Source organism: Hipposideros armiger, unplaced genomic scaffold, assembly GCF_001890085.2.
Source record: "Hipposideros armiger isolate ML-2016 unplaced genomic scaffold, ASM189008v1 scaffold_16, whole genome shotgun sequence".
Lineage (NCBI taxonomy): Eukaryota > Metazoa > Chordata > Mammalia > Chiroptera > Hipposideridae > Hipposideros > Hipposideros armiger.
The window spans coordinates 1,832,376-1,853,303 of record NW_017731366.1 but is presented as its reverse complement, the minus strand read 5'-3'; the positions used below and the strand labels follow the sequence as shown (position 1 = coordinate 1,853,303).

Sequence of the window (20,928 nt, the reverse complement as noted above, 5' to 3'; positions counted from 1 at the left end):
AAATCAAATCTGATATTGTTTTACCTTTTATTTGGTGTGTGGAAGGTGTGCGGAAGAGGGGGTAGTCTTATACGGTGAGTATATAACAAACTCTGTATTTTGAGTGGAAATGTTAGGGGGTCGTCTTATACGCCCAGTCGTCTTATACGCCGGCAAATACGGTATATATCCCCATATAAATAAAATTTTAAAAAGAAAAACAATGTGTGAATAGAAGTTATTTCCAGAAAATATAGCAAAAAGAGATGTTTGCTATCCTACAATATAGTTAAAAAGAAATTATTAGATACCTCTGCAGTATATAATTGTGCAAAATACTTAATCACATCATCCACATAAATGTAAGTATGACTGTCACACCAATCTTACAGAAGTATTTTAATGTGGTAAATATTAAAATGCACATTATTTTTATCATAGTGTGCTATTCTGTTATGGGTACAGTAACATCTATGAGCTCTTTTCTTGCTGCTGATAGTAGAAATTTGTACATCTCATTCAGAAAGACACTTCTGACATACAAAAGTGTTCCCTCTTCTGGTCATTTTTTTACCTTATTATTTCAAATAAAGGAAAACAAAGCTATTTATTACAGTATTATTCATAACAATGAGAAAACTAAATCAATTTCAATGTTAACTCTTGTACTAGGTAGAATAGTATGCAGTCATTGCGATTCTAATTATGCAAACTATAAAACAGCATGGGAAGTAATTGTTATGATCTTAAGTGAAACAAGCATAATACAACATTGTATGCATATTATCTACTCAACTATGTTTTTGAAGAGTCATGTAGTAGAGAAAAAAGACAAAAAACACTGCTTAAGCATAACAGCAAGTGCTCATACAGCTCATACTATGCCAGGCAGTATTATAAAATCTGAATCCTCACCACTCCATGACCTCCATTTTCTCAATTAGAAATTTGTGCTACAGAGAGGTTAAGTAATTTGTCCAAAGTCACACAGCTATTAAGTATAATTGCCAGTGTTTGAACACAGGCAGTCTTCTTAACTATTATCCTCTATTGCCTCAGTATGCTGTACTCCCTGAAAGACACACTGGATATAGTTGTGTTAGGCTGTAGTTGTGTTAATAGTATCAGTGACTTTTACTTGCCAATCTTTCTGTAAGATTCTTAATTAAACATGCACTTTAAAAATGTTTTCATGGAAGGTACTTAAAGTCTTCAGGGGAAGGAATGGAAAGTGTGAAGGAGGATGAAGGACTCACGACCACCAGTCTATGCCAGAGGGAACTGCCCACAGTCCACAAGGCTGAGGGCTCCACCAGTCCTTCTGGCCTGACCTGCAGGAAAGCCAGTGTGTGCTCAGCCTGGGTATTTGGGGTCGGGGCAGACAGGAAGGGCTATCCTGTTTTTGATTAGGTCTCCCTCTGAGGCAAGGACTCCATGGAAGAAGTACGTATATCCTGAGGAATCACATAGGGAGTTGTGATGCAACCGAGTTAAACATGGTCCTCTCTGATTCACCTACATTGTGACACAACAGGTTGCAAGAACCCTGATTTACAGGTCCCAGTGCATGGTCATTATTTTGTATCACAGAAAAATAGAAAGACTGTCTGACGTGGTTCTCTTTCTTAATGAGCTCAATAAAAACCATATTGCCTCAGGTCCATTTGCAACAGTTATACCCGTTGTGTGTGTAGCTGTAGGCTGAAGGACTTCCTCAGGTCCATCGGAACAGTACGGGCTAGGCCATTTTGTGAAGAGACGACAGCAGAGTGGTTGTCACCATGTTCCTGACCTCCAGGAGCAGTCACTTCACATAGAACCGGTAGTCAGAGGTTCAGAATCGAATCTCGCCTCCCTTCCCCTCGGTTTTTTGGCTTTGTGAAGAACCTTATCATCAAAGACAGTGGCCAACAGGACAGACCCTCACTCCATGAACTCCAATGTATTCTGTGGAATCTCAATACTCTTGTGGTCAAGAAACTTGATGTGGAGGCAGTCTTCTCAAACTATGGCAGAACTGTGGGTTGCTCTGTTCATAACGGCTTGGCCTTCGTTCAGTATGTGAAGGAGAGAATTCCCGGGCGACTGTGGCAAGAGAGGATGGCAGACTGATTGCTGGCTGAGTTTTAGGTGTTCATCTGGCTGCAGAGCCAAAAGTGAACAGAGGAAAAGCAGGGGTGAAATGGTCTGCAGCGGAGTTGTACGGCTCCTCTTTTGACTTGGACTATGACTTTCAACGGGATTGTTGTGACAGGATGCACAGGTACACAGCACGTGTTCCTCTTCCCGCAGTGGCTCTGCTGTACTGCCCTCCCAACCCAGCGTGTTCCGGAAACACCTCAGGAAGGGGCAAAAATGGCTTTGATTCTAAGAGTGCACAGTGAGGATGTTTTTCCAAGTCTGGAAAGCTGAAAGGAGATGACCTTCAGACCATCAAGAATCAACTGACCCAGATAAAATGAAAAGTGGATTCGCTACTGGAAAGCCTGGAAAAACTGAAAAAGAACAGAGCAATCAAGGAGTAAAGGTGAAGAATGATAAGTCAGAAGAGGAGCAGAGCAGCAGCTCCCTGAAGAAAGGTGAGACTAACATGAAAATGGAGTCTGAGGGGGTGTAGCTGCCTGCTGAGGAGGGGGACCTACTGGGTGATGATGATAATGAAGATGGGGGATGACCAACTGGAGTTGATCAAGGATGGTGAAAAAGAGGCTGAGGAAGGAGGGATGACAGTGACAGTGCCAATGGTGAGGATGACCCTTATGCACATAGTGGGGTTTCAGAATCTTGTCCCATTATTTCTTTACCTGGGCGCTTGTCTAAGATCAAATTTCTCACCGGATCCTCTCCCCTAGTATCTTCAGCACATGCTCAGCACTCTCCCCATCCTGTCCTCCCATGTTCATTCATTCACATTGCCCTGCTCCCAGTCCCGTCTCTCCTTCCTTCGACATTCCTAGTAATTACGTCAAGTCTTACCCTGTAATATTTGCCTCTAATTTTGATACCTATTTATGACTTACCAATAGAAAGGATGTACAGTTTTTATCAGCTGTATCCAGAGTAATCTGTTGTTGTTTTTCAGGGAGTACAGTGCTTTCCATTTGTAAATGAGCTCGGTAGTTAGTTGCCTCCCTAACTGCAAAGGCAATCCATTAGCTGAGTAGCACCTGAGAGCAGCTTTGAGTTAGAGGTATGTGTGTTGTACCCCACAAAGGAGTGCTGCAAGGGGCTGTTCAACAAATGTCACAGTGTATTTTTGTGAATGACAGTTGGCATGTCAAATGCATCCTCTAGGAAAATAATTAGTGTAATAGTCTTAAGATTTGTTTTCTAAAGTTGATACTCTGGGTTATTTTTGTGAACAGCCTTTGGGACCTTTTTTCCCTCAAAATAAACATGGCTTTATTAAACCAGGAATTTGAAGAAAGAAAGAAAGAACAGTACTGACTACAATTGTATAATTTATTACCAATTATTGGAAAAAGATGAGGCAATTTGCTGTCGATGCTTTAGGCTGCAATTGGGGGAAAATCAGAATTATAAAAATGGCATATATATTTTAAAATACCACTAGAAAAAGAAAAAAACATTGACTCTTTCACTTTGTCATCTAAATATAAAGCATGTTTCTTTTTTGTCATAAAAGTCAGCAATTCCTGTAATAAAAGATACCCTGGAGGATATGTAAGAATAAGCTTAGAAAAACGTGAATAGAAGAAATCATAAAGAATTACTTGGAGTGATAGTTTTTGATCACGAGGATTAGGTTTGACAGGAAAATATATCCTTTAGGAAATCCTGTTAATTCTTAAAAGTAAATTTCGCTACACCCTGTACAATTTTTACAGTATGTCTGATGCTGAAAACCTATTTTTATTGAATTTGGAAAACAGATTTCTAATGCCCTGAAATCTGCCCTACAGGAAATAGGACTACAAGATTCTAAAGATTGAGACAAAACCAAAACAAAAAAACAAACCCCACCAAAACATCAAAAAACTAAAAGTTCATAAACATTGAGTGGTTAAAGCATTTAGATTTGTAGACATTTTACTTTGTATTTATCCATCTATTGAATTTCAAATAGAGACTTGCTGAAATCAAGAAGAAATTGGTATGGCTAGATAGTTCAAGTGCTAAGTAGTTTATATAACCTATTTTGAAAAGATTATTTTCTTTCTGTATAATTTAATTCCCTCCTTCCCTCCCACCCCAATTGTCTTTAGAACTTGGGTACAGGTAGCCTCTTATTCCAAAATGCAGGCTAGAATTGTCTCTATAAATAAAAGTGTCTGGTTTCTGATGCACACTGATCCACTCTGAAAATGGACTATTCTCTTATTAAGTGTATTGATCTCCTTTGAAGCATTTTTCGGTAATCATTCATCTCCACTATCTGTTTGATATCCTAGAGTCCTGTTATTACGATACAAAACCAAAACATCCAAGTTTGTAACGAACCTTTAATGTCTCAGTGATTTGATTTTATAAATGAGATTTCAGCTTTGCATTTTTTTTCTGACCATTCCATAGAATCAGAAAACCTCAAGATTTCTGAAAGGGAAGATAGACTGTTTCTGTAAGTGTGTTCCTGATGTGCCTTCTTTAGTCAGTGTGCCTTCCCAATCCCCAAAATGACGTGCCAACACACTAGAATTGGAGGAGGAATTTTAAGGCCCTGATTCAATAGACTGGCCTATGAATGAAGAATATTGATTAACTTAAGTTTTGCATTTCAGAAAGCTTAATCTCCGTAGCCCATTTCAAAATCTTTCTAAACGATAGCCAGTTTCAGTGTTATAACAATAATAGAATAAAATATCAAGATACAGAAATTAAAAGTATAGGTAGGGTCTCAAACTCATGCCCACAGAAGCCAGGCAGGTAATATGAAGGCGTGAATCCAACCAAATGTTAGATAAGTGGGGGAGGGAGGCTCTAACACACCGAGGAACTAGAGAATTCATGCCCACCTAATGGCCAAAAGAAACCCGTCCACTGGCCAAATATGGCTCCTGAGGTGCAACCTCAGAGACCTCCAGTGCAGACAATCAAATTGAATGTGTCCCGTACCCATTGAGGGATGTCTTGACCGTAACTTTTAAAATTAAACCTTGAACACCATGAGATACGATTTCATATCATTAGCCTGGCTATAATTAAAAAAAAAAAAAAGATGGACACTAACCGTTCATGGGGATGCAGAAAAATTGGAACCTTCATGCATTGCTGGTAGGAACGTAAAACGATGCAGCTGCTTTGGAAATCAGTTTGGCAGCTCCTCAAGAGGTTAGACATGGAGCTACCATATGACCCAGCAATTTTACTCCTAAATTTATAACCCACAGATTAGGAAACATATATCCATACTAAACCATGTACACCAATGTTCATGGCAGCATTATTTGTAGATAAAATGCAGAAACAACCCAAATGTCCACCACATGATGAGTGGATAAACAAAATGTGATATTTCAGACAATGAAATATTATTCAGTCATAACCCAGGAATGAAGTACTGGTACATGCAACAATGTGGATAAACCCTGAAAACATTGTACGAATACAGATAAGCCACATATTGTATGATTCCATTTATAGTAAATGTCCATGATAGGCTTCCATAGAGACGAAAGTAGATTAGAGGCTGTCAGGGGATGGGGAAAGGGAGCAATGGGAAATGATTTCTAATGAGTGCAGGGTTTTGGGGTGGGGGGTGTGAAGAAAATATTCTGGAATTAGTGGTGATGATTGCACAACTCTATGACTATAATAAACACCTAGGAATTGTATACTTGAAAAGAGTGAATTTTATGGTATTTAAATTACAGTTCAATAAAAATAACTAAGCCTTGATATGAGCTTATTACTGGTTTTACTTTCTTAAAAGCTTCGTGCTGACAAATATAGAATCTCTCTCCTAATACCTAGTACTCGTCTTTGAGTTGCTTGTTCTTAAATTTTTCATATATGTGGTCCCTTCTGCATCTGTCTTTGGCAGCTTCAAAATGCTGTTTCATTATCTGGGAGTCACTCCAGTTGGAAGTGATTAGAAAAAGAAGAATTTGAGAGCTGGGAATAGCAATAAAAAGTAAGACAAAAGTTGTGGCAGGAGTTGAAACTTTTACAGCAAGGTCTTGGGAAAAATAAAGGCACCTGTGGGCAAGTAAACCCAGGCAGGATCCACACTCGGCTCCTGTAGGCAGGCAGGTGCTGAGCGGTGTAAGCCAGAGACTGTGCCTGGAAGCTGCCACCTGCGGCTTGGGTAGGATGTAAGAAGCCTCTGGAAGTTCACAGCTCAGAGGTGGAAAAACTCAAAAAACGTCTTGGGTTGAAGGGCCAGTCAGAGAAGAACAACTATGTCCCTCAGTGGGCAGTCCATTTGCGACAATTCAAAATAACTTCACAGGCAGTTTAGTGAGACTTCAAGGAAGAATCCAAGATGTGTCAAGGCAGTCAGGAGTTGATAAATCAAAATTGGTTGTATTGTACTCACTAGCATTAATTTACAATCTGTAGCATGCCATTGATATGACCTTGACATCATAATGGCTTGAGTTTATTGTCCTCAATATTTTTAATGTGTTTCACCTCCATCCCCCAGCCCTGTTTTTTTCTATAAGGTCTTAAATTCCTTAACTGAATATTTTCTTATAGAGGGCTTTTCATATGTGGTTGGGGAGGGACCTGCCTTTGGTTGACAGAGGTTCTAAATAGCAGGATTCAACAAGGTTTTACAAGAGCAGATTCAGTGGTTTTAATTTTTATTTAAATTACAGATATGCACTATGATGTATAGGCTGTGCCACCAAAAACAAAACAAAAACTAGACCTATTTATGAAAAAATTGACCTTTCCTAAAGTCCCAGCGTAAAGTAGTATAGTAATTGTCATGAATTATGATACATTTATATAATGGGTTATTATGCATCAAGTTTTAAAGTGATGTTTACAAAGGCTTTAAAAGCATAAGGAAATGTACACATATTATTATAATATTAAGCCAGAAAAATAGAATGCCATATTTTATATGCAATACTAAACTAACATCAGAAAAAGTTGAAAATAAAGACTAGAATTTAATGTTAAAGTTTTAACAGTGATTAAAGAATGGGATTCCTAATGAGTAGTATGTTCCCTTTGATATTTTCCTGAATTTTCCAAGTTTTCTCATCCATTACTTTTGTAACTCAGGAAAAAAAAGGTTTGTTAAAATAAAGTTCAAAAAATCCAAAAGCTGGGTCAGGGAATGCTGCGTTTCTCAGATTCCATGGGCATAGTTGTGGAGCATCTACAAGAAAGCCAAAGACCTCAGGTTCTCTATTCAGGATGTAGAATACACTTTATGGTATTCTTTTTTTTTTTTAAAGACTTTTATTGGGGAATTAGGGGGATGGGAACAGCACTGGGGAATTAGGGGAAGGGGAACAGACAAGTTGCTGCCGTTTTGTTCTTCAGTCTAGTTGTGGAGGACGCTGCTTCACTGGCCCAAGTTGGCACCATCATTGCGCTGTTCCCGGGCGAGGCAGATCAGTCGCTGGCTTCTGGATGGCCGCACACTGCGGCTGCTGGCCGCTCACGCTGGCTGCTGGCTACACACGGTAGCCCATGGCAACCCACTGCAGCAGGGGCTGCAGCCTATCCCATTGCCGCCGGCGACTCACGGCAGCCCAGCTCCAGGTTGAGCTGTTGTTCAGCATCTTAGTTGTGGAGGGCAGTGTCACTGGCCCTCATATGTGGGATTCAAACCAGGGCCCTCTGGCTGTCCCAAGCCAGTTCTTAACCATCACGCCACTCGGCCGGCCCTATGGTATTCTTTATGTCATCAATTTTGCAATACTGCAAGAAGGCTGTCCCCTTTTTCCCCCCCACATATAGTCAGATTGAATCTGTATATGGTTAAACAAGTTGCTTAAGTTTTAAATAATCAAGTAATTTATTTTTCATAAGTAGGCAGTGGGTTGGCTAGTTTGTTTTTATTGATTTAATTATATTTTACACTGGATATTTAGACACATGAGCCATAACTTAAAAGAGGGATTTCCCTGAATGTCAGTTGAACTCTCCACCTGCGTTTTACAAATGAGAAAACTGAGGCCCCACGAAATTTAGCCATTTGTCTCTAGGATGGAAGTCTGATTAGTAAAGAAGGAAGACCAGACTCCAGCAGCCCTGATTGGGCAGCTGACAGGATCTACAGAGCAACAGATAACAGATTAAAAAAAAATGATTAACATAATTTAAAAGTTAGTTTCTCTATTCAATGAAGATTGCTTGAAATAACTTGCTGTTTTCTGGTAATTAAACAAATGTCTACAAAAAAGGGCATGTATTTTTGGTCAGAGGAAAAGCTGGGAAGTAAAAGACTCAGGAACTATGTGTGTAGGAGATGAAAACCATCCCGAGCATCCATGATTCAGATTCAAACTGCCCCCAGTAGGTTGGGTTCTGTGGTCCAGGATCCTTTATTGTGTAAGATTGGCTCGTGATGAATCAGGATGGGCAAAGTCCACCTTGAAGTCTCTAATGACCAAGAATCATCAGCATGACCTGGGGTCTTATCAGAAAAGCAAATTCTCAGGCCCCACCCAGACCTACTGCATCAAAAATTCTGGAGTTGGGGGCCCAGCACAATGTGTTTTAAGAAACATTGCAGATGATTCTCATGTACCCTAAGTGTGAGAGCCACCTCCATATAAATTGTTTTCTTTAAAAAATGTTTTTATGTATATAGGCCAGAGCTCTTAAAAGATCACTAAGACAGAGTGAACCTCGTAGCCTAGTTCTTGCATACTCAGATAAAATGCAAAATGCCCAGTTTCATTGGAATTTCAGTTAAAGAACTTTTTTTTTACTATAAGTATATCCCATGTAATACTTGGAACATTATATGTATATGTGTATATATATACACAGAGGGTGCCAAAAAAAGTATACACATTTTAAGAAAGGAAAACTGTATTAATTGTAATACTCAATATATACCGATAACGAAAGATGAATGCAAGTCACGTTTGACTTCCGCAATTACAAGAGGTGCTCAAAGTGGTTACCATCAGCCTCCAGACACTTCTGATTACGGTGAACTAGTACTTGAGTAACGTTGACCAAAGTGTCCATTTGTATACATTTTTTTTGGCACCACACATATATATTTATTTATCTAAAGTTCCAATTTAACTGGGAGTTCTGTGTTTTTATTTGCTAAATATGGCGACACTATCACCAGCCTGTTCTTCTACAAGTGGACTCTGAGAGGTAGGAGTAGCTGCCAGCTTGGTGGGACTGGATGGCATCTCATTTTGATTCTGTAGCAAGTCAAACTGGGAAGAAAGCACTATGTAATTCATGACTGTGGCTCTTATAAGCACTTGGCTGCATGCTGTGATTTGAGAAAACAGTAATTACTACACTTAACATTACTTGTTTATTTTGTATCACAGAAAAAGATAATGCCTTTTCCCCCCTTTTAACCTAATAGCCTGTTAGGAACGCACAAGGTGTCCTCCGCATTATTCCCTCCAGGGAATTCCAGAAAACTGGGCAAAGGGCAAAGTGAGACAAAATGGGGAGGATGATTTGTAAAAGAGCAGAATGGCAGCCGGCATGCCTTGAATGAGAGAGGGCTGTTTTGGTTGAAGTGTGTGTGTGTGTGTGTGTGTGTGTGTGTGTGTGTGTGTGTGTGTGTGTGTGTGTACGTACGTGTGTGTACCCACACACATTGGTGCATACTTGAGGGGAATCCATAAGAATAGGACACTAATAATTACTAGGTTCCTGCTGGTGTCAGGCATTGTGCGTGAATCTTTACATAAATTACATTTCCTCTTGATGCTATTAAAGAAACATTCTTTAAGAAAGGAGTGTTGACGACTAGCGAGTTAGCCTGATGTCAGTGTTACCTCTCCCAGCACTCTCTGTGCTTCTTCATGAAGCCATTGTCTGTCTTGCCCACTTAGATAAAATAATACACCTGCCTGTATTTATTACCCATGCCCTTCCTTCAAAAGAAGACATGAACAGCTTTTAAAAGAGAGAGAAAATCTGTCCTCAGTTGTAAAGAGTTTAGAATTAAATTTTGAGGTTGCCCTGAGCCGAAATCGTCTAACAACCAGCTACTGAAGCCTTGAAGATTCTGTGAAATGCAGGAGTTAAGAGAGATTCAGCCGAATGTGCATTTATCATCCTGTTGAACACCCCGACCTATAGACACTAATTTTAAGTCACTGTGAAAACTATGCAAACGTATTTTTTATCAACTAGTTTCCATAAATATAGGTGTCTTTGTCAGTCATAGAAATAGTTTATATTTTGAATGTGTTTTTCTAGTATAGATGCTTTCGCTGCTAGGGATTAAGGAGAAAGACATAAATAGCCAAATGCCAATCCCATCCCCTACCTCTGAAATGCACGATAATTTAAGATGTGAGAGTGATTCATGTATGGGTCCACACCGAGACCAAATGGCCTCTTCCACCCTCCAGCCCCCATCTCAGGGCAGGAGTTAGCAACATGGGAAAGGGCTTGCAGTCGGATTTCTGGCAGTGTCCTACAGTGAGTAATAATACATTTTTACTGAATGACAAGTGAACAAATGGCCATGCAGTGGGATCAGGGGCAGTGGGTGGACAGAAAGGGGAGAGAGGAGAAGAGGCCTCGCTGGTAAGGACTACCTTGTCCATTTAAGGAGAAGCAGGTCAGGACTCGTACACCATTTGTAACTTTCCATAAAATTTCACCAGTATATCGTATCTGTCTTCAAAGCAGCCTCCCAAGCAATTAGTTTAGCTGCAATTTGGTGATTGCTGACATAGCTCCCACAGTTTTTCACTAGCCATTAACCAAGCAGCTGTTTAGGGGGGATTTTTTTCTCCCTAAACTGACTCAAATTTAGGAATCACTTTCATGGGCACTCAAATTGTTCTTGTTATTTCCCCTTCCCTATCAAAGCTGCATTTATTATTATTATTTCTAACTGAAAGACAAAAGATTCCTTAACATAATGATTTTATTTTCTTAACTGGGTCTAGATAGAATTCAGTTTAATCTGCAAAAAAACAGTGAAAGAAGTAAGAACAATCAAAAGTTTCCAGAAAGCTTATAAAAGATAATCTATTTTTTAACTTCTTGCATTCTACTTCTACTAAATAGACACATTGGTTTTTGGAGTTAATTAGAAGTAAAATTTATGATAAAGTTGATAATATTTTTAAAATACATATACTTGTCTTCTTTATCAATGACAGTGTTGATGTATGGTGTTTGCATGGCTGTGTATGGATTTATACATGTAAATAAATTCCAGTAAATATATACATGACTATATATGTTTATATGTTATATATGTATGTAAGCATATTACATTCATACATATGTTTGTAATGTTTATGTGTATTGTAGTTGCTCAATAAATAGTAACCATTATTACTGAGTACAGCAAAACCCCTCATTATATGGTAAGTGGAATTAAAAAATACATATGTGAGGTCACTTTGTTATACAGTGAATTAAAAAAAAAACAGGGCTTCAGCTGGTCTGTAATGTTCCTCCAAAATCCCACAAAATAAAATAAAATAAGAGTTTAATTTCATATAAGGACCATGCGCTAACTGATTGCGCCACTGGAGCTCCAAAAAAGAGTTTAATTTCTATTGTACCTACAGAGCATACTGTGAACTAAGACAGTTCCAAAGAGACATCACTTCCTCCTGCATTTAAAAATGGGGGTAGGGAGCTGGCTGAGTTGGTTAAGAGTTGGCTTGGAATGCCAGCTCTGAGCAGCAGGGCCCCGGTTCAGATCCCACATGGGCCAGTGACACTGCCCTCTACAGCTAAGATGGTGAGCAGCAGCTTGACCTGGAGCTGGGCTGCCGTGTGTCGCCGGCAACAGCATAGGCTGCAGTGAAGCTGCAGTGAGCTGCCATAAGCTACCATGAGTGGCTGGCAGCCAGCGTGAGCTGCCAACAGCCGCCATGAGCAGCCGTCCAGTGGCCGGCAACTGATCTGCATCACCTGGGAAGAGTGCAATGATAATACCAACATGGGCCAGTGAAGCGACGTCCTCCACAACTAGACTGAAGAACAAAAGGACAAAAAAAAAGTATAAACAATAAAAAGTTATCTTTTAAAAAATAAAAAGTACAGCAACTTGTCTGGTCCTCTTTCCCAATTCCCCAACGCAGTCCCCCTCCCCCAATACCCAATAAAATCTTAAAAAAAAAAGGGGGGGGGTGTAGAGGAGGCACCAGAACCCATCACTAACCACATTAAATGTTAGCAGGCATAATCATAGGAGTTTATATTATATTCTGATTAGTTGAAAATTATGATTCATGCATATTTTATGTTAGCTGGTAAACCAGAATATTCAGATAACTAGTTGCCTCACTTCTTAAACATTTAATACAAATGAAAAATTTATTATTATTTTATTAAACATATATTCTAATTTTTACCCTTAAGCTATATCAATATGGCCTCATTAAAACTGGATGGAAGGTGAAAATTCATTTTAAGAGGCAGTTGTGTAGTTAGACCTACTGTGTGTGGCATAGATGATGATGACTAGAGTGAAGTTTCTCACGCCAGCTGGGGTCTTCCAAATGTAGACCAAAATCCCAGTAGCATAAATGGCAACAGCCAAGTGATGCCAGGAAGTTTTTCTAACTCAGAATCAGAATTGAGTGGGTACATCATCATATGCATATTATATGAAGGGGCTTCATCTGTATTTTGTTGATATACCCAAACAATAGTCTCTGTTTTAAATACAGGCATTTATCTTCTTTGAAAAAGTCAGCTGAGACGCTCTACTTAAATATTGCTCATATCGCAGGTTCTGTGAGAAAAAAAAAAAACCCCTACATAAACAGTTGCCTAGGGTGATTAAAATCACATATTATATACAAATTAAAACTATTGACCATTTAGGGAAACAATTACAAAGCTCTACAATGTATTGGAACAGAATTCCATCAGTGTTTTCTGCCTGAGCCAAAAAGCAAAATGACTCTTTGGATTCCTACAGCTCATTAATTTCTAGGCTGGGTTATTAAGGATGATAACATTTTAGTTTTTCAGTGTATTGGGTTCTCCTCTCCCTTTTGTTTTTTTTGTTGTTTGTTGTTTTTTTTATTTTATTTTATTGGGGAATTGGGGGGATGGGAACAGTGCTAGGGAATTGGGGGAAGGGGAACAGACAAGTTGCTGTCGTTTTTTTGTTCTTCAGTCTAGTTGTGGAGGACGTTGCTTCACTGGCCCAAGTTGGCACCATCATTGCGCTCTTCCTGGGCGAGGCAGATCAGTCGCTGGCTTCTGGACGGCTGCTCACTGCGGCTGCTGGCCACTCACGCTGGCTGCTGGCTACATACGGTAGCCCATGGCAACCCACTGCCACAGGGGCTGCAGCCTACGCCGTCGCCGGCGACTCATGGCAGCCCAGCTCCAGGTTGAGCTGTTGTTCAGCATCTTAGCTGTAGAGGGCAGTGTCACTGGCCCTCATATGTGGGATCCGAACCGGGGCCCTCTGGCGTCCCAAGCCAGTTCTTAACCATCGCGCCACTCGGCCGGCCCCCCTTTTGGTTTTTAAAGAGTAAGTGTACGTTTTACATCCTGGTCATGGATAGTAATTTCACAGCTCTGTCTTTAGTACTTTACATATTTGACCTTGAGGAAAAAGCCCCAGCATTGCCTCTTGGACAAACAGAGCCAAGTTCTCAAAATCAACCTTTGGTTCCAAGGAAATTTCTAGAAATCCTTTCTTCCCTACTCCCTCACACTTTATGGGTAACTAACCTTTCTCCCCATTGTCTCAAGAATGGCATTAGTCTTAGAGGTGTGGAGGTGATGAGAAAGTCTGAGGAGCCAGCCATTTCCAGTCATACACTTAACTCCTCTGCATGACTTTGAATAATTACTTCATCTCTGAGGGTCAGTTTCCTCATCTGTAAAATAAGAATTACAAACATAGTACCAGGCACCTAGTAAACACTTCGTAAATATTAGTGTGTGTGGAGGGGAACATTCCAGAAATCTCTGAGGAGCTATATTTTGGTGGAGTAGAAAGAGTGCTGCTTTTGGAACCTAAAGTGATTGATTGTGAGATTTCGGGCCTGTAACTAAATATCTCTCTGGACACTCACTTTCTTCTAGGTAAAATGGGAAATATAATTACCTAATGGACTTGTTATGAGGAGAAAATAAAGTAACATACTATTGGCTGTTTTGCTGAGCGAGCACGGGTTTTGGCATCTGCTAGAGGGTGAATCTCAGCTCTTCCACTGACTAGCCCTATGATCTTGAGCAAGTTGCTCTCTTTCTGTCTTTTTATTTGATAAACAGGCACCGTAACACCACCATTGCAGACTTGCCATGTGGATTTAGAGTTAACATCTATAAAGTTCCCAATGCCTAGTAGGGACTTGATAATTGGCAGATGAATTGTTTTGTGAAATATTCTATAATCTATGTAGCACTGTGAGCTGCCAACCTCAGCATTACTATTTTCTAGAAGATGGGCCAGTAAGCTCTTGCCTACAACCCCCAGCTGCAGCCTTCCAAAACCTTTAACAGTTACTACTATACTTCCCAGGAATGCCAGGTGTGTGTACCATGAACTTTGGAACTTAAAGTTCTCATTATTTTAAAGTCTCAGAAACACAATGTCAAAAGAAGGCATTCTTTAAGAAAAATGGCCGCATCAGGGACCTGCCTCCTGCAGTGAGTATCAGAAATCCAGACTAAAGACATGAGGAATGAACTCACACAGGAGAAGACCCAGGGAAGGCAATCCAGAGCTGGTCCAGCCACTCAAACGCACCGTCAGAGGCATGGGCTCCTTCTACCCACCTAGAATTTCTTCATGGTTAGAATAAAGTGGGTGGCTTTATTCTTCATGGCTCCTGTGCAGACACGTTCCAGGAAAGAAGAGGGCGTCGTGGGACAGCAACTTCTACTTGTGTCTCAGAGGCCGGAGATAGGTCACTTCGCCACCCCTAGCTGCAAGGGAGTCTGAAGGGATCATTTACTTGAACATATTATTGCTCCATATGAAATTGGGATTCTAATAGTAAGGAAGAAGTAAGGAAGTAAATGTTGTCTGGCAGCTAACACTGTCTGCCACAGTGGTCTGGATTTTGAAGATTTGTGCCTGTGAGAATGAGCTAGCGGCACCTCGAGCAGAGCAGAGGCCTGTGCGGGTTACTTCAGAGGATGACTTTGCATTGAAAATTCTAGTAATTCTGAGATTCAGACTGTCTTTTTTTTTTAATTTTTATTGTGTGTGTGTGTGTGTGTGTGTGTGTGTGTGTGTGTGTGTGTGTGTGTGTACGGTAAGAACAGATAACATGAGATCTACCCTTTTAAAGTTTTAAGTGTACAGCATAGTATTGTCACATGTGGAGTAAGGTACTGTTTGCTTTCCTTGCTTTCCTTACAGAAAACGGGAATGTTAGTCTACCGTTGAGAGAAGCAGTTCATAACTATGGTTATTGGTTTAGTTTGGTTAGTTTGGTTTGGTTTGGTTGGTTTAGTATAATCATTTTTGTTTTTCTGAGGTTTGCAACTGCCTCAGGTGTCCAGGCTGACACACTTCTCTCAGCAGTTCTTTCCTCATGGTCAATGGCCAGAGGTCTGTCTCCCCAGAGTAATTTGTGGCCATTCCCCATACCAGCCTAGACTCGTTCCAGAGCTCCATATTACAGTTCATGGAAACCCTGCTGGGCAGAGTTTAGCAGGCAGTGCAACAAACAGGAACCCTGCATTTCAGAGTTGGAGCTGCTTTCTTCAATGTGAAGAGGGGAGCACTTGGCTAAAGTATAAATTCTTTTCAGATAAGTTGGCCTAACTTGACACAGGCCATCAGTATTGCTATGAGTTCTCTGCCTGAGAAGGAAAGATAAATCAAATACATAAAACCAAGATTGGCGCCGTAAATACAGAAAATAAATGTTGCCATCCATAACAGGTCTGAGTGATATAAGCCCATGTAAGAAAAGTGTCTATTGTTGTTTGCTTGAGGGAATCTCAAAAGGGAGATGGAGTCACCTTCTCGGTATGAAAGTGGCCCTCAACACAAGGGAAAATAAAAAGTGTGCTCTACTGGCCTTGACCCAGTGGCTTAAGTTTTACATTCCTTAGTCTTTTAAGGTCCCTGCTATATTATGGGTGTGATATAGAATCAGTGACAGATTGGTTAGACTTTATCTTCCATAACACTTGACCTTAAATAAACTTTTCAAATTAACTCTAGAAAATGTCACTAAGTTGAAATTTTCCTGGGAGTTGCAATTGGGCTTTCTTCCTGCATCCGAGTACCTGGCATGATGCGGGAAGCTGAGCACAGAGCAGGCATCAATGAATGTTAGCTCAAGTTCATGGAGAGAATTGGATGTGGGAATGAAGGAGCGGGGAGGGTCTGAGCAGGGCAGAGATGACACGGCAGATGGCTCTCTAGGGGCAGCACTGGCAGCTAGGAGGAATTGAGATATCTGAGGAGAAAGGGCACAGAAAGAAGCCTGGAGCAGCCCCATAGAAAATAGGCATCCTACTGCATACATTTGGCAAGAATTAGGCTACCCTTCGATACCATCAAAGTGGAAATCAGGAACCAACTGTGCAATGCCACAGGAAAATCAAAACACCATGAGGAGGATAAATGTTTGTCACCAGGTCCAGTTGTGGCATCTGCTTTGGATTTATTTTTAAAGTAGGTCTTATTAAGGTAATTAGCCTAGCTATGAGAGTTTTGTCACAGATTATGGAGTTCCCAAGATAATAGAACACATGTTGAATAAAAAGATAATTCTAAGCCTCCATGTTTCTCTTGGGCCCCTTTTTAGTACATGCTTCTTGCCCAAATTCATAAGTGTTGAGCTAATGCAATGTTTTAATTGCTCTTGCTCCACTGTATGCAGTGATAAAATGCAAGCCATAACACTGATTAATTTTATGTGTTGACTGAATGATATAAAGTCTTTTCCATTTTTTATTTTAATCATGCAACACTTTTAGAGTATTTTCTTTTTAAATTTTGTCTAATAATGAGGTGTTGATATTCATATCTTGATGAATAATAAAATGTTTGCCTTACCCTTTCCTTCTGCCCATGGCCATGCCCTCTATCTCTATGAACTAGTTAGTATTCCTGTGAAATTAGACCTCTGAATTAGAAACATTTATTTACTTATGGACATTTTCAATATAAGTTTGATATAAAGGGCCAACACCCTGTGCAAATTCATTGCATTGTGTGCGCACGCACACACGCACATGCGCGCGCACACACACACACACACACACACACACATATATATATACATATATATATATACATATATATATATATATACACACACACACACACAATCACTGAATTTATCCAGTCTGAACTTGTGATGAGAAGACAATTAACCATCTTCCTCTTTAGAATGGAAATGCCTGTTTTGGGCTCTCTGAAAAAAATTGACAAAAGCACAAATAATTGGCTAAGCTTTTGCGGAAAGCAATGTGGTGGCACGTATTGACATTTTAAGTGTGTGTGCTCAATGACCATCCATGCCCAGGAATCTGTCCTACTGAAATGTGTGCACACATGGACAATGAACGTTCAACAATGCAGTCTGGCTTAGAGCAGTCAAAGATTAGGGGGGAAATCTAAATTTATCACGAGTGAAGTGAGCAAACAAATTACAAGACAGCTAGACTTTAGATTATTCTATACCCACTAAAAAAGATGATCAGTGTGTACAAAGATAATAGAACAAGTGCCAAGATATATTGATAAACAAAGTGGTAGTAGAAGAATGCACATGGTATGGACTCCTTTATATGAAAAATCTATATATCTGTATATGTCTATATACATTTGTAATTTTGTAGAAAGGAGATTGGAAGGACGCACACCAGGTTGTCAACTCTGGTTACTTCTGGGAAATACAAGGGTTGAGTATGAAGAGGCCCTTCAGTATTTTGCTAAGATAATTTTTATAATTTGAATCGTTTACAATGAGAATGCTCTAATGTAACTTGGGTAATTTTTAAAAACATCTTCTTCCAGTTCAAAAATAAAACAACTTTTACTTTCAAATAATAACCAGCGTCTGTGGGTACCATGAGTTGATATACAAGGAAGAAATATCAAGAAGATAAAACAGAAGTAAGAGGAATTAAATGAGTTGGTATAGCTAGATGTGTTACCAAAGAGCATGGCACGTATACACACACGCACACATACACTCACCCACTCACATAAATGTACTTTGTTCAACTTCATTCAATCATTTATAAAACTGATATGTATTATGTGCTTATAACTTGTCAGTGCTAAGATAAATGTACAAGTGTGTACACACAAAAATATAAACAACTGGGGAAATAATGAACCTAAGATCAAATTCACATTCTATTAAAGTCTCCCAAAGTTGTGGATATAAAAGGGAGTCCTTGTATATAGGGAGGAAATGAATTCTGTCTAAGATTTACAATGCAGTCTCCAAAGGAGGAAGGTTTGGGTGTTGTAGGGTGGCATGAGAGAACTTAGCCTTTAGGTTTTAACCTATGAGATACACTGCAGGAGGACCAGTGATACAGAGAGATGCTGAGAAGGGAAGGAGAGCTGAGTCAGTGGGTTGGTGTGGCCCTACACCAGGAGGCATAGAACCTGACTTTTAAGTTCCTTCTCAACTTTACCAAGTCGGATTCTGGCTTGAATTTCAACTTCAAGAGAGCCATTCAATAATAAGAAGCCCTATTTAACTTATAAGTTTATAGACGTATTAAAATTAGTAGTACTTTGGAAGTAGACATTTTGCAAGTTCTGGCAGGCAGATAGAGAGCAGTGTCGGGGCTGAGCTCCAGGCACTGCATGTTCAAGAGAGTCAGACGTACCAAGATGAGCTGGGGCTTAACTCCTTCCATATTTCAAGTTTACCCCACTCTTTATATGAATAAAGGGCTTTTATAAATGTTCTATTAAATGCTCTTCGCAGCCACATTATGAGTGAACAGCTAGCACATATTGAGGGTCTAACCTGTGCTATGCCATACCAGCTGCATACATAGACTATCTCACTTTTCTTCAAAATCACTTTGCAAGTATGTATAATTACTATGTTACAACGGAGGGGATGAGCCCAGAGGGGTTAGACAAACCGCCAGTGACATCACATAGCAGAATTAAGATGCTAAACAATATTTGTCTCTTTTTGAAACCAGTGTACTATCCTCTAAAAAGAGATGAAGAAAAAACAAGATGAAGACCAAGAAGATGGGGAGGGAGGGAAGAAGGGAGAGAGAGAGAGAGAGAGAGAACAGATGGAGAAGGGAGGGGAGGGGAGGGGAAAGGAGAGACTACTATCAATTACAGTGCTTTACACATTTAAAATTGAGGACTGGAGAGGTTAGTTGAGTTTGCCAAGGTCTCAACTAGCTCGTGGTAAAACCCAGAACAAAGCTCACTTCCCAGAAGTACTCTTCCCACAGTGCCACTGCTGGCTCTCCAATGTCAGGAAATAATGAAACCATGATAAACCTGACAATTCATTATGTACTCATTTTCCATCTGTTTATTTTTTCTAAACCAATACTGGATGGATAGAAAACTGATTCAAAATATTTTTTTTATCTCTCCCTAATAGAAATAGTTTTTCTCAATCAAGCTATAGTGCAAAAGTGAACAAACTATGTATTATACATTCAAATTACACAGAGCAATAAATAGTTCTCCAAGGAAATAAGCAATGATTTTCAAAAATTCAATTGACATCCCAAATTAGATCTACATAAGAAGATCAGCCAATTAACTCTGCCAACAGCTCTTTCTATTTTGCTGTACTCACTTGCATTCTAAAATTTTGTTTATATGATGACTTCGGAATCATAGGGGAAGTAAACTCATTTCTATCTTTTAGGGAATAATTGTCTTGTTCAAAGGGCAGCAATTCTATCCATGAATACGAAAGAGATGCAAAAGAAGAATAACCAATAATTCCTTGTACTACGGGAGAAAATTGCTTCAGGTTGCGAAAGAAAGAAAAGGTTAGGAAGATTAACTAAAAATAATCTAATCATTTTACTCAGATAAATGTCAGAGGAAAAGGAAATAGAATTGGCCTCTGGTTTCTCCTTCCTAAAGCAATAACCCACAGAGCTGGGTGGAGGAAGAGGCAGCAGTGTGATGGATTCTTTATGTGTAAATCCAGGAATGTCCATCGTTTAACATTGGGGAAACGGGGTGATGTGTTCCCACCTACATATCTTTAAAATCCCCTTTCCTCAAGTCTGAGTCACATGTTGCCTAAAGGAATAATACGCCCAGAAAAATATTTAGGTACCACTATGCTCACATCAAGTCCTATTTGTGATAGCCATAATTACAAATTACTAAATTACAACAGGAGAATGACTAAATAAATTATGGTACAAATATATGCCCTATTTCTTTAATGCCATCGGTTGCAAGGTGCAACCTTGTTGTATGGGCTTCTTTGGGAGGAAAAGACACAATATGTTACATATTCACCGAATAACCCACATTACAATTTAGCTGTACAGTTTCACACTCTTGTAATTGAGGTTGGAGCCTTCTTAGTCTCCTTTTCAATAAAAAAATTACATCTGAGACCTGTGGCCGTGGGCATCTTGTGTGGCTCACACATGGCTTAGCTAACTCAGGGCCTCATCTCAGTCCCACTCTTAATATCCTTGTGATTCACCATTTAATTTCTAGGCACCCGGAAATATGTGCAAGTACTGCCTGCATATCCTCTCTGGTTAAACTCATAGTTCTTCCTTCTTTTCCCGAATTACTTGCACCATGTAGTAAATAGATTTTCTGCAAAGCAGTCTGGGAGTTTTTGACAGAGATGCTTAGTGCCTGAGTGATAGATAGATCATCACAGTGCATAAAACAGGCCCCGCTTTGAACATACTATGATCTACTCTAAAGATTTT

At 39.7% G+C, this 20,928-nt stretch overlaps 1 protein-coding gene and 1 pseudogene across 5 annotated transcripts in view; both read left to right on the top strand.

Annotated features, from left to right (window-relative positions):
* Nucleotides 1-2,962, top strand: part of LOC109373020 (heterogeneous nuclear ribonucleoprotein C-like) — a 107,950-nt pseudogene extending 104,988 nt beyond the window's left edge.
* The window catches only part of SCHIP1 (schwannomin interacting protein 1), a 731,629-nt gene that overhangs the window by 358,844 nt on the left and 351,857 nt on the right, over nt 1-20,928 (top strand). The gene's annotated exons all lie outside the window — the stretch shown is intronic.